Below are 14,785 nucleotides of genomic sequence, written 5' to 3'. Positions count from 1 at the left end.
ATCTCCGGGTAAAGTAATGAGTGAATCACCCTGCATAATATAACTATTTTTAATGATAAATTTGTGACTCCATTTTTTTTCTTGCACAGAATCCTTATCAGGAGTATTTGTAGAGAGGATACTTTATATATGCTATGTATCCATTTTCTATATGTAAATTGTGACTTTAAACAATGTTTTAAAAAACGCTTGTGCTGCAGTTCTACATTTTTCTTCTTTTGGACTCCTTGTGCCGGTAGCAGATGGTGCGCCGTGATCAGCCTTTGCCGTACATTATTCCCAAACATCAGGGGTATATTATTTGTTCACTTGTTCAGTTTTCAGATGCCCAAATGTACCTCTCACCTGGCTGGTCCTGTGCCAGCAAAAATCATAATGTTCCTCAAATATAGCTTGAAGCCACATTGCAGCAATACTCCCCCTTTGGATCTGATACTATAAAGGCTTGTAGTTCATTTTTATGTTGGGGCTTGGCCAAGTTATAATATATAGCTGGCATATGAGACTTACTCAAGCTATGCGCTAATAAATTTTGCTTTCCAATCCCAATTTGAAACATGCTGTGCTGTACAGGGGACACACAACTATTTCAATGGCAAAAATACATGACATATGACAGCTACATACAGCAATTAGAAAGTGGCCAACGAATGCCTTTAATGGATAGGTCCACGTTTACCGCACTTTTCTATATTTTTGCCCACCTAAATTGATCTAGAATAAAAATTTAAATTTGTAAAATGCTTGAAAATCTACTGTTTTGTGTATACAGCTCCTATGCAGAACTCACGATTACAAATTACAAACAAACTCTGAGTCATCTGATCCTTTAGTTTTCGTTTGCCGCTATTTTTATTTTGTTTATCCAATAGACTGAAGTTAAAAATAAATGAGGAAATTGTTTAAAAGTGAATTGAATTTCGTATAAAAAAATTTGGATTCATTTCTTGAGAATTCATTAAAATGGTGGCAATTTGATAGCTTGTAGGTGGAAAAGAAAGCAGTTACAAATATTATTATTATTATTTATTATTACAGCGCCATTAATTCCATGGCGCTTTACATGTTTAAAAGGGGTATACATAGCAAACAACAAGTCAATAATTTGAACAAAAACGAGTCACCGACTGGTACAGGAGGAGAGAGGACCATGCCCACGAGGGCTCACAGTCTACAAGGGATGGGTGAGGATACAGTAGGTGAAGGTAGAGCTGGTCATGCAGCGGTATGGTGGAGCGAGGGTTACTGCAGGTTGTAGGCTTGTCAGAAGAGGTGGGTCTTCAGGTTCCTTTTGAAGGTTTCCACGGTAGGTGAGAGTCTGATGTGTTGGGGTAGAGAGTTCCAGAGTAGGGGGGATGCATGGGAGAAATCTTGCATGCGATTGTAGGAAGAGGAGATAAGAGGGGACTAGAGAAGGAGATCTTGTGAGGATCGAAGGTTGCGTGCAAGTAAGTACGGTAAGGTAAGTAAGGTAAATAATATACTCAACTCGCTTCTCACCTGTTCTCCACTGGTTACCTTTTTCTCCGGCCTCTCCTGGTCATCCTCCACTTTACATTGGCGTTTCCTGTTTTGACGAGGTCACTGGCTGTGCATATCGTAATATAACAACATCAGGACATCATGACATGCATTACCTGGCAAAATTCAGGCAATTGCTAAATTTGAATTTTGACAGATTTGCCAATCACTGGAAATGACAATTTGCAAGGTAGCTTCATATTTAATTATAGATGTACTGGGACTGTCTAAATATGGTTGCTAAAACTAATATAGCATTTAGAGGTGAGAGGATCTTGTGAAACTCGAATTTGAAAACTTCAACAAATTTTCCTATTAAATTTGCGTAAATCTCAATACTGAAAAGCTTGTAATTGTCTAGAAGATACATGAGGAGGAGAAGAGAGAGAGAAAGACAGGACCCCGCTTACTAAAAGAGCTAACACTCTACAGGAGAGAGAGGACCCCATTCACCATAAGAATCTACACTCTACAGGAGAGAGAGAGGACCCCATTTACCATAAGAGCTTACACTCTACAGGAGAGCGAACACCTGCTCATCATAAGAACTTATACTCTACAGGAGAGAGAGAGAGAGGGCCCCAATGACCATAAGAGCTTACACTCTACAGGAGAGAGAGAACCCTGCTGACCATAAGAAATTACACTCTACAGGAGTGAGAGAGGACCCCACTGACCATAAGAACTTACACTCTACAGGAGAGAGAGAATCCTGCTGACCATAAGAAATTACACTCTACAGGAGTGAGAGAGGACCCCACTGATCATAATTGCTTATACTCTGCAGGAGAGGGAGAGAATGAGAGGACCCCGCTAACCATAAGAGCTTACACTCTACATAAAATAGAGAAGAACCCGCTGACTCTAAGTGCTTACTCTCTACAGGAGAGAGAGAAAGGAGCCTGATGACAGTAGGATCTTACACTCTGCAGAAGAGGGAAATTTACCTATTGTCTCTGGGGATAAAAAACGGCATATAAACTTCACTCCATGATTGCTGATCTGTGACGGCCCAGGTATTGACCACCACTGTACAAGATATGATAATCCATTAAATGTGAGATCTGCAGGGCATTATGAGGAAGACCACACAGTAACGCAAAATTACATTAGCCTGCTCTCTGATGCTTCAGCAGAGTGGAAAATGGTGCAGGGCAATTTTTTTTTTGGGAGCTGCAAATCAGATCAAATTTGCATTAAACAATGAATTTCAGGAAAATCATCTCAAACTTGATCCTCCGCAGATCGATCTGCTTTTCCTAATATATTTTAAACCATATATATGATATATTTTATCTACAGAATTAACAAATATTATATGAAAAATTTACAACGGTCAGAATTTTTCTACTCCCCATTATACAGTATAATCATATAGTTACATGCTCCCTGTACTTTCCCTGTACTTTCAGACAACTTGAGCCCATAGGATTGATAATGTGATAAACAGTGGCGTAACTAGTGTCCGATGGGCACTGCTGCAAAATTTGGACCCGGGCTCCATCAGCATGTTGATCAGATGTATGGGCACTTGTAGCATTATATATCCTATAAAGACATATGTCATTGCCCTTACCCACATGAAATAATGTCCCACATCCTGGCTCCTTTTTGTAATAATCTCTCCCATTCTGCGTCTCATGCTACAACATTTTCTCCTATCCTGGACCCTTTCCTAGTATAATATCCCTCATCCAGGTATAATGTTAACCATCCTGGTACAATGCCACCCATGCTGGTGTAATATCACACATTCTGATATAATGTCCCCATTAAGCTATAATGACCCCTAACTTGGCATAATGTCCCCTGTTCTGGTATAATGTCCCCCATCCTGGTATAATTACCCCCATCCTGGTAAAATGTTCACCATCCTGATATAATGTCCCCATTCTGATATAATGTTCCCCATGTATAATGTCTCCTTCCTAGTATAATGTCCCCCATACTGGTATAATGTCTGCCATTCTGGTATAATGTCCCCAATTCAGGTATAATGTCCCGAATTATGATATATTGCCCCCATTGTGGTATAATGTACCCCCATTCTGGTATAAATTCTCTAATTCTCGTATAATGTCCCCATTCTGTTATAGTGTCCCCATTACGGTATAATGTCCCCCATATTGGTATAATGGTCCCCATTCTGATATAATGTCCCTCATTCTAGTGTAATATCCCCTATCCTGGTGTAATGTTCACCATTTTGGTATAATTTCCCCATTCAGGTATAATGTCCCCCATCCTGGTGTAATGTCCCCCATTCTGGAATAAGGTCCCCCATTCTGGTATAATGTCCCCAATAAGGTATAATATCCTCCAACCTGGGCCCTTTCTGTTCTTGTTCAGCACATTTTAAAAAGAAACAAACAATTCTACTTAACTTCCTCCACTCCCATGCCATGTGGCATCCTCTTCTGGAGCAAGCACAAGCAGTGTATGAAATCACTGTCATGTGTCGCTCATCACTAAGAAGCCGGCTTCAGCTGCCGGCCTATAATTGGCCGGCAGCATGTATAGCAGCACACGGAGCCAGCAGGTCTCTGCACCACAATACATTTCACCTGAATGTGAAATCTATTGGCTTTGGCGGATCCCCCTCCAACAATGGCTCGGCGCAGTTGCACGCTCTGCGACTATGATTGTTGGTGATAAATAAACAATCTCGAAATCACTTTATTTAAAATTATATTGTCTTACTCTGAAAAATCATTCTAAACCAATGGGCATGTCCTTTCTCTGAACCCTGCTTCCACTGCCTGAGGTCAATTGTAATCCATCTCTTGCAGCAGAGGAGCGGAGACTTATTTCCAGAGTGGGGGGGGGGGGGGCAAAGCGATATCTCTGTGCTCTTGCTCTGCTGTCTGTCAATCTGCAAATAGGTATGACAGACAGGCCTTCGGTTCAGAACAAAAAGCCATTGAACACTGACAAGAGCAAAGCATGCTGGTAGAGGAGAGAAAGCAAGTTCCTGCACCTATGGTTCTGGTAGAAGGCAAGCTGCAAAGGACAATAATCTGGTAACTCCTAGATATTTGTTATGTGCGCCAAATATAGTTTCAACTCATTGGAGATGAGTGCAGCCAGAACATGCTTTTTCACAAGTTATTTGTCAAAGCATTATACTTAAATGCTAAAATATAGCCCTCTGCAGCTACAGTGAAGGAAATAAGTATTTGATCCCTTGCTGTTTTTGTAAGTTTGCCCACTGACAAAGACATGAACAGTCTATAATTTTAAGGGTAGGTAAATTTTAACATTGAGAGATAGAATATCCCCAAAAAATCAAGAAAATCACATTGTATAAATTATATAATTTTTTTTGCATTTTGCAGTGAGAAGTAAGTATTTGATCCCTCTGGCAAACAACACTTAATACTTGGTGGCAAAACCCTTGTTGGCAAGCACAGCAGTCAGACTTTTTTTGCAGTTGATGATGAGGGTTACGTACATGTCAGGAGTTTTGGTCCACTCCTCATTGCAGATCATCTCTAAATCATTAAGATTTTGAGGCTGTCGCTTGGCAACTCTGAGCTTCAACTCCCTCCATAAGTTTTCTATGGGTTAAAGGTCTGGAGACTGGCTAGGCCACTCCATGACCTTACTTTGCTTCTTTCTGAGCCACTCATTTGTTGCCTTGACTGTATGTTTTGGGTCATTGTCTTGGTGGAAGTCCCAGCCATGACCCATCTTTAATGCTCTTACTGAGGGAAAGAGGTTGTTGGCCAAAATCTCGCGATACATGACCCCATCCAATTTCCCTTCAGTATCGTGCAGTCGTCATGTCCCCTTTGCAGAAAAGCACCCTCAAGTTTAATGTTTCCCCCACCATGCTTCACAGTTGGGAAAATGTTCTTAGGGTTGTACTCATCCTTCTTCTTCCTCCAAACATGGCGAGTTGAGTTAATGCCAAAGAGCTCAATTTTTGTCTCATCTGACCACAGCAACTTCTCCCAATAACTCACAGAATCATCCAGGTGTTCATTGGGAAACTTCAGACGGGCCTGCACATGTGCCTTCTTGAGCAGGGGGACCTTGCGGGCACTGCAGAATTTTAAACCTTTAAGGCGTAATGTGTTACCAATGTTTTTTTTGGTGACTGTGGTCCCAGCTGCCTTGAGATCATTAACAAGTTCCCCCGTGTAGTTTTATTTTGATCTCTCACCTTCCTCATGATCAAGGATACCCCACGAGGTGAGATTTTGCATGGTGCCCCAGATCGATGTCGATTGACAGTCATTTTCTATTTCTCCCATTTTCTTACTATTGCACCAACAGTTGTCTCCTACTCACCCAGCATCTTACTTAAGGTTTTGTAGCCCATTCCAGCTTTGTGTAGGTCTATGATCTTGTCCATGACAGCCTTAGAAAGCTCTTTGGTCTTGCCCATGTTGTAGAGGTTAGAGTCTGACTGATTAATTGAGTCTGTGGACAGGAGTCTTTTATACAGGTGACTTTGTAAGACAGCTGTCTTTAATGCAGGTAACGAGTTGATTAGGAGCATCTAACTGGACTGTAGGAGCCAGAACTCATAATGGTTTGTAGGGGATCAAATACATATTTCTCACTGCAAAATGCAAAAAAAAATCTAATTTATACAATGTGATTTTCTTGACTTTTTTGTTGGATATTCTGTCTCTCAATTTTAAAATTAACCTACCTTTAAAATTATAGACTGTTCATGTCTTTGTCAGTGGGCAAACTTACAAAAATAGCAAGGGATCAAATACTTAGTTCCTTCACTGTATAACACAATAATAAATATATCTCCAATAAATTTCTAGCTTCTTCTAGTGGAGTTTATAGAGTCCACTATAGGGTCAATTTTAAAGGGAATCTCTCCAGTTTTTTGGTTATGTAATCCAAGAGCAGTATGGTATAGAAGCAGAGACCCTGATTTCAGTGATGTGTCACTTATTAGGCTGTGTTTTGCTGTTTCAATAAAATCAGTGTTTTATCAGCAGGAGATTATCGCTACAGGATCAGTTGTCTCATGCCTCCTAGTCCAAACATGACCCATCACTAGACCTGCAGTAGAGAAAACTATCTCAACTGCTGCATCCAGTAAACAAAGTAATACATTGCTGGAATCTGGCTGTTAGACCCTACATCTTGCCGCTATCAGATTATATAGCAAAAACCTGATGACAGATTCCCTTTAAAGGTAACCTGTCACATTAAAAAACACTATTAATGTGTAGATATGGAGTTAATCTGCAGGTTAATAGTGTTCTGAACCTGTTCGGGGCCTGCACTTTGAGCCCATCTGATGGGAGCAAATGAACTTTACGCCCCCGGCAGCATTTGGAGTTCAGTCACAGGGGCACCGGCATGGTTTCAGTCACCACTTTGTGTATAAAGAGCGGCAGCTTTATCTGCAACCCCGGCACTAACTGACAGCAGGCTGTAATGCTGAGCGAGCTGTCAGTCAGTGCCGGGGGCTCGGTTATAGCCGCTGCTCTCTATACACAGAGCGGTAATTGAACCCACTCTGGTGACAACCCTATGACTGAAGCCAAATGCTGCTGGGGATGGGGGGTCGGGAATAAAGGGGCTCAAAGTGTGGGCGCCGGGTAGGTTCAGAATTCTATTAATCTGCAGATTAATCCCATATCTGCAGGTTAATAGCGTTTTTTTATGTAACAGGTTCCCTTTAAAATCATCCATGATGAAAGTGGGAATATCACAGGATAGAAGATGTAGAAGTCAGGTGGCAAAGTCATCAAGGAGCTGGTGGGATTGGCCCAGAGGGCTGTAGACAACCACCACTTGCAGGGAGAAGGGCCGGAAAAGTCTTGCAGTGTGGACGTCAAAATATCACATTCATAGAAGTAATCAAAGCTTTAGCTTCAAATATCTGCTGGGGATCACACTGGTCAGTAAGAAAATTCTATGACTGTAACATTTTACAGTAATTCACATTTCAGCAGCTAAAGTTATTTTCTGCACATAAAAATCTAATCATTGCAGAGGAAAAGTTGCTCTATTGGCCAACCTCCTGTCAAATGATCAGAAATATTCTCACAATCCATATCAAGCCTTTAGAAATTCCCACTCTTTCCCGTGAGCTAATTTACCTTTCAGTGTATGTATATATACTATACATTAGAGGCTTTGAGATGATAATTAATATTTGATACTTTCCATAATTGCTTGCAGCCTCAGAGCATTTAGCATATGAGTAAGTGTGACATGAAATCTGTTAACATCACTGAGAAATTGATTGACCTCATCCCTGACACCACAAGGCTTGATCTATACGAGACCTCGGTAAAAGCTTCCTTTGACTCTCCCATGAATGTATCTCTGGAAATGTATAGAAAAATGATAGTAATGACATAAACAAGCGGAGATGTGTCTGTTTGAGAAAATAAATAGTAGCTGTCTCCGGCATCTCTCTTGGCATTAAATCAAACGGAAATGTATTTATTATTTACAATGTTGAGCACATTTTTTTTTAGTTTATGGATTAGAAAAGTAAGGAAAGAGGAATAATGGTGCAATACTGTTGACACATCAGGGTGAAATTACAGGTGTAAGATAAATAACAGGGAAGATGTCAGATGCGGAGGAAACACAATGAAAAAACGCAGTTTCATAGGATAAAAGTATAAAAAATGTTAGGCAGACTGCGACAACGAGGAGGCAATCAGACAAATTTGGGGAAATAAATTGTGATGCAATATAATATCGACACTGATAAAATAGATTCATTGTGACAAGTTGATTTGTCATTCTGAATAATTCCTGTGTAGTTTCCCACAGGGGGGGAAGGAGATTAATCTGTGTTGGCTTTGCAGTTACTGCAAAAACTGAGCATTTAAGGCTAAAATACTTGTGACTTAACCCAGGTGCCATACAGCAACATGAAAAATACAGACCTGGGGCAGGCTGCCATAACTCATCAGGACCCTACAATAATTTTGCAGACCACTGATTGGCTGACAGATGAAGATGGAGATTGGAGAATTTATACATATGAGTGGAATGGGATTTTGCTTGGATTTAAAAAAAAAAATCTGTATTCTCCAGAATACTCAAATGCTCGAATTTAGCATAATGGCCAACATTTTGACGAACTGTAGGGGGCCGGTAAAAGGTTTACAATACAAGAAAATACCTAATAGACACCTCACTGCTGCCAAAGCCCACTGTATAGTCCTCAAGGCTTCTTCTTTCTACAGATACGCTCTGGTGTCTTCACTTTGTAGCAGAACTTCTGGCCGAATCAGGCATCATCACGACATGGACAGTAACATTATGGCACGCCAAGGTCTTCAAGGTCTGGTCGCAATGAAATGTCCTTCTCTAGAGTGAAGACACTGGTGCATAGAAAGAAGTCCTGCTCTACAGTGAAGACACCAGCACTGTGGAAAGAAGAGGTTCTTGGCAGGCAGCGGGCTTCTGAGGCATCGGGGTGCCAGGACAGGTGAGCAATAAGGTGAGTATTAGGTCTTTTTTTATAGATGATATGCTTATTCTGCTCTGGGATCTGGAGAGACCCCATAGCCCAATAGGGAACATTCAATTTATGCAGAATAACTTCACTAAGAATCGAATTTCTACGTTAAATCCTCACAAATTGACAAGTTGTATTTTGTTAGATCCGCTCATCTCTAATAGAAGCCCACTACTTTGGCAAGTCATTAAGAAGTTAAATTGCCTGGATCGGTGTTACCTCTGATCACTTTAATTTCCACAAGCTGTAGTCGGTAAAATTTTTCAGGGCACTGATTGCCTTACAGAGGAAGCCCCCTCTCTTTGTGAAACTTTGTAGAGGCATCTTAGAGTTTAAACTGCATGGATTGGAGTAAACTTTAATCAGGTCAGTTAAATATAGCCTTAATTGCTTTTGTCTCCATTTTAATGGGTGGTAAGCACTTTCACATGGTTTTATGGTATTACAATGGTAGAGAATGAGTTTTGGAAATTGGATGTGGGATCCCAGGACTTAAGATATAGTGGCATAAAGCAAAACCTGATGGGGCATTCATTTTTAGGTTTGCCAAAAGACCCCCTTTTGTTCTACCCCACTGACTGGAGCCTTGACTTCAGATTTTACCCGGGTTTCGTATTCTCTTTGGTGTTTTCTTCTGGATAATCAAAATATATCCCACATTTCAGACTGCTGAGATCCAACTAACACACATCCCTAACTGTTTCCATGGAATAAAGACGACACACAGATGAAAACAAAACTCTCTTTTAATGGATGGAGGTCAGTCACAGACATTGAACATGATCAACATGTTACATGCTATAAATCTGAGAAATAAGGCAAGATTGGCTAGATTAGTGATTCCCAAACTCTAGTCATCATGACTCCCAACAGATCATGTTTTCAGGATTTCCTTAGTATTGCACAGGTGAGAGAACCTGTTGCAATTTCTGAAGCCGCAATAATAATTCAATCACCTGGACAATACTAAGGAAATCCTGAAATGATGATCTGTTGGGGGCCACGAGGACTGGAGTTTGGGAAACACTGGGCTAGATAAACAAGTACGAAATATTATGCGACAGCCGGACTCCTGGTGCAAGTCAGCCTACGTACAGAAACAATCAATATTGTAAAATTGACCACGGCTGTGACTTAAACAAAAACATCTACCCTAAAAAAAATCATGAAAACACTTAACAGATGAAAAAGGGGTAGGGAGAGTGGGACAAAACAGCATCCGGGTCCCACGCAATCAGGAGAGACAGGAAGATGAAGGAAATGAGCTTAAAAAGGGGGAAGAGGATGGGAGGAGAACAAAGATCATTGGCTAGAGCAAGAAGAGGAGGAGAAAAGGCATGGGAAGCACAGTCATTAACCCTTTCATCGGGGCAGAGCAGTCAGGGGCATCCAATAAAGGATTGAACTGACCTGGAAACTTTTTTAGATGAACTGGTCTCCATCAAGAGGAATAGGTGTTAGAATTCCAACAATAGGGATAAGAGTGATGCAAAAGATGAAGTTTCTTGTACAGAAGAACATAGTGGAAACATTATTGCTTTAGAAATACAGGAAGTGCTAAGAAATGATTATTCGTTATTATTACCCTGATTACAGTATCTGCTTTTCAGACTCATATTCATTTTATTACATTTCTATCTAACATGTGCATTGATGACTTGTAGTTAATTATGAACACTTCTAACCAGATACAAAGAAAAGAGTATTCATGGGTACTGAACACTTGTAATTTAATTTATTCGACAGAATGTTTACAATGAAATTTCCATGTCATTTACACATACTTTACATATAATTAAATGTATCAATAATAGGAATATAACTGTGATTTAACATATGGGCAGTCATATAATTTCTACATAATTTCTGTTTAAATTTCCAGTTTATGTTACTAAGAAATTAAGACATGGAGTTACTGAGTTTCTACTCACCTAATCAACCAAGAGCAAACGTAAGAAGACTAATCACTTTCAATCAATGCAATGTGATGTTTTTCTTATGGTTGAATATACTGTATACAATATATACTGGATAATGAATATGAAAACTGTAGTGCCGGCGTCCCTGCCCTCTGCTAGGCAGGGATGCTGTTCCCCTCACCGCTCTGCTCCGTGCCCGGCGTCCCTCTCCCGCTCTGCTGGCAGCGCGCGCTCCTTCCCGGCCACTGTGCTTAGGGCGCGCGCGCGCGCGCCCTCCCTCCCTCTTAAAGGGGCCGCGTGCGCCGTCCTAAGGAGTCCCCGGCCAATGGCCGGAGGACTTTACCATATATAAGGCACCTCCTCCAAAATGGAGGTGCCCGAGCAATGTAGTTGCACCGTTCTACTCTGCTTCAGCCCTCAGGTCCCGTTGCCAGTTACCTGCCAGTTACCTGCCAGATTCCTGCCAGCTTGCTGTCCTAATCCTGCCTGATTTCCTGTTACCTGCCTGCCTGCCTGAGGTCCGACGGTCTGCCTTACAACTCCGGTCAGTCTGTCTAAGGACCAACTTGCCCGCTCACCTGGGAGCGCACATCAGCTACCTGCCTGCTTGCCTGAGGTCCGACGGTCTGCCTTACAACTCCGGTCAGTCTGTCTATGGACCAGCTTGCCCGCTCACCTGAGAGCGCTTCTCCGCTACCTGCCTGCTTGCCTGCCCGGAGGCTCCGCTGTCACGTGCTGTGACCACCAGCTATTCCAGACTCTTGCCCGCTCACCTGGGAGCGCTTCTCCGCTACCTGCCTGCTTGCCTGCCCGGAGGTTCCGCTGTCACGTGCTGGGACCACCAGCTAATCCAGAGACTCTTGCCCGCTCACCTGGGAGCGCTTCTCCGCTACCTGCCTGCTTGCCTACCTGGAGGCTCCGCCGTCACGCGCTGTGACCACCTGCTATTCCAGAGACTCTCGCTTGCTCACCTGGGAGCACACATCCTCCATCTGCCTTGCTAGCCTACCTGGAGGTTCAGCCATCACAGGTCGTACCTACCCTTTACCTAGAGACTGCCCCGGTCACTTGCCGTGACCTCCAGCCCGTTCTTCCAGAGACTGCCCCGGTCACTTGCCGTGACCTCCAGCCCGTTCTTCCAGAGACTGCCCTGATCACTTGCCGTGACCTCCTGCCCGTACACCCAGAGACTGTCCCGGTCACCTGCTGTGACTGCCTGCCTGGTCGCCACCCGCTCCCTTACAAGGACCGCCCCCTTGTATAGTAGCTCAGAGGTTCCGCCTCCCAGACCCGTTACAGTTTGCTTGGGCCATGGAACCCGGTGGCACCCAAGCTCCCTCGCTCTCGGACCTGTGTCATGAACTGTCCCGCCAGAGGTCCCAACAGGAGTCCATCCTGGGTCACCTGCGGAATGTCAATTCTCGCCTGGACACTCTGACTGCTCCACCAGCAACCTCCGCCAGCGCCATGATTCGCAATCCGACAGCTCCACTGTCCACCAACACTATGGTATCCTACCCCGGACCCCAGCTTTCTGCACCTCCTCGCTTCGGAGGCGACTCCGCTCAGGCTCGGGGCTTCATAAATCAGTGCACCCTGCACTTTGAACTCCTGTCCCACCAGTTTAACTCCGACCGGGCCAAAATTGCCTTCATCATGTCCCATCTCACCGGAGAGGCTCTGGCCTGGCTAAATCCTCTATGGGAGAGAGGAGACCCCCTGGTGTCCAACTTGCCTGCCTTTCTCACGGCCTTCCGGAAAGTCTTCGACGAACCCGGACGGAAGACCTCATCCGCATCGTCACTGCTACGCCTCCGTCAGGGAAGCCTCACCGTGGGCCAATATGCCATACGGTTCCGTACCCTTGCCTCGGAGCTGGCCTGGGATAATGACGCTCTGGTTTCAGTCTTCTGGGAGGGTCTGTCCGGCCGTATTAAAGATGAACTTGCCGGTCGGGACATTCCTACCACCCTCGATGACCTGATAGCTCTTGCCACCCGGATTGATCTGCGGTTCCAGGAGCGTGCCAAAGAGGTCACCCGTGAGAGGAGGTTTCCACGCCTAGCTCCTACTTTTCAGCAACCCGTCACTCCCTCCGTCTCTCCTGAGCCTATGCAGGTCGACCAGACCAAGATGGTCGGTTCTCGCCAAGAATCTCGCCGAGCCGAGGGAAGCTGTTTCTATTGTGGCAGTAAGAAGCACTTCATCCGTTCCTGCCCGGAAAAGCCGGGAAACGAAAGTGTCTAGGACCACTCGGAGAGGTCGTCCTAGACAAAAGTAAGTCCTCTCCATCTCTGAACTTACCGGTCTCTATTGCTTGGGGAGAAAACCGTCTCTTCGAACTCGCCCATCTGGATTCTGGAGCTGCTGGAAACCTCATCGCCCAGTCTCTGGTAGAGAGATACCATATTCCCACCAAGTCCCTGGCGGAGCCATTGTCAGTTGATTCCGTGGATGGAAGACTTCTCTCGGAGACCATCCTGCTCGTCACCGAACCTATAACCCTACAGGTGGGAATGCTGCACTCTGAGGAGATCTCATTCCATGTGCTGTCCGGACTTTCTCACTCCTTGTTGCTAGGTCTACCTTGGCTCCAGACACATGAACCCGTATTGAACTGGCGGTCCGGTGAAGTACTCCGATGGGGTCCTGACTGCCATAGGACCTGCCTGGTTCCGGTCCGTCCACTTCGCCCTCAGCCTACTCCAGCTAACTTACCTGGTCTCCCGGCTCCCTACTGCCCCTATGCGGACGTCTTCGGTAAGAAGGAAGCTGAGACGTTGCCGCCCCATAGGCCATACGATTGCCCGATCGACCTGGTACCTGGCACCACTCCTCCCCGTGGGCGTATCTACCCGTTATCTGCAGCCGAGACCCGAGCCATGTCTGAGTACATTGAAGAGAATCTGGCTAGGGGATTTATCCGAAAATCTACCTCCCCGGCTGGAGCCGGATTCTTCTTTGTCAAAAAGAAAGACGGCTCGCTACGTCCCTGTATTGACTACAGAGGACTCAATCTCATTACGGTAAAAAACAAATATCCCCTGCCACTCATCTCCGAATTGTTTGACCGGCTCAAGGGCGCCAGGATCTTCTCCAAGCTGGATCTTCGAGGAGCGTATAATCTGGTCCGTATCCGTCAAGGAGACGAGTGGAAGAAGGCATTCAATACCCGGGACGGTCACTACGAGTACCTTGTGATGCCCTTCGGTCTCTGTAATGCTCCCGCGGTCTTTCAGGAACTAGTCAATGACATCTTCCGTGACCTCCTGTACTCCTGCGTAGTGGTATACCTGGACGATATCTTGGTCTTCTCTCCGGATCTCCCCACACACCGGAGGGATGTTTGTCAGGTCCTGCTTAGGCTTCGGCAGAACCACCTTTACGCCAAATACGAGAAGTGCCTCTTCGATCAGACCTCCCTTCCGTTCTTGGGCTATGTCATCTCCCAAACAGGTCTGCAAATGGATCCCGAGAAGCTCTCTTCCGTTCTAAAATGGCCTCATCCTGAAGGTTTGAAGGCGATACAGCGATTCCTGGGCTTCGCTAATTATTATCGTCTTTTCATCCCACACTTCTCGTCTCGGACTGCTCCCATATCTGCACTTACCCGTAAGGGGGCTAACCCCAGGATATGGTCGCCTGAAGCCGAGGAGGCCTTCCTTTCCCTAAAGAAAGCCTTCGCCTCTGCTCCCGTCCTGCACCGTCCAGACTGTAATAAACAATTCTACCTGGAGGTTGATGCTTCCTCCTCCGGAGCCGGAGCGGTGCTCACCCAGAAGTCTTCTACCGGGAGAATGGTAACGTGCGGCTTCTTCTCCAAAATCTTCTCCTCGTCGGAGCGCAACTACTCCATTGGAGACCGGGAATTGCTAGCCATCAAATT

The sequence above is a fragment of the Phyllobates terribilis genome, unplaced genomic scaffold (assembly GCF_046119375.1).
Source record: "Phyllobates terribilis strain yellow unplaced genomic scaffold, ASM4611937v1 Scaffold_3__8_contigs__length_932513732, whole genome shotgun sequence".
Taxonomy (NCBI): domain Eukaryota; kingdom Metazoa; phylum Chordata; class Amphibia; order Anura; family Dendrobatidae; genus Phyllobates; species Phyllobates terribilis.
The sequence above is the reverse complement of the archived record's forward strand: the minus strand, read 5'-3'. Positions refer to the sequence as shown.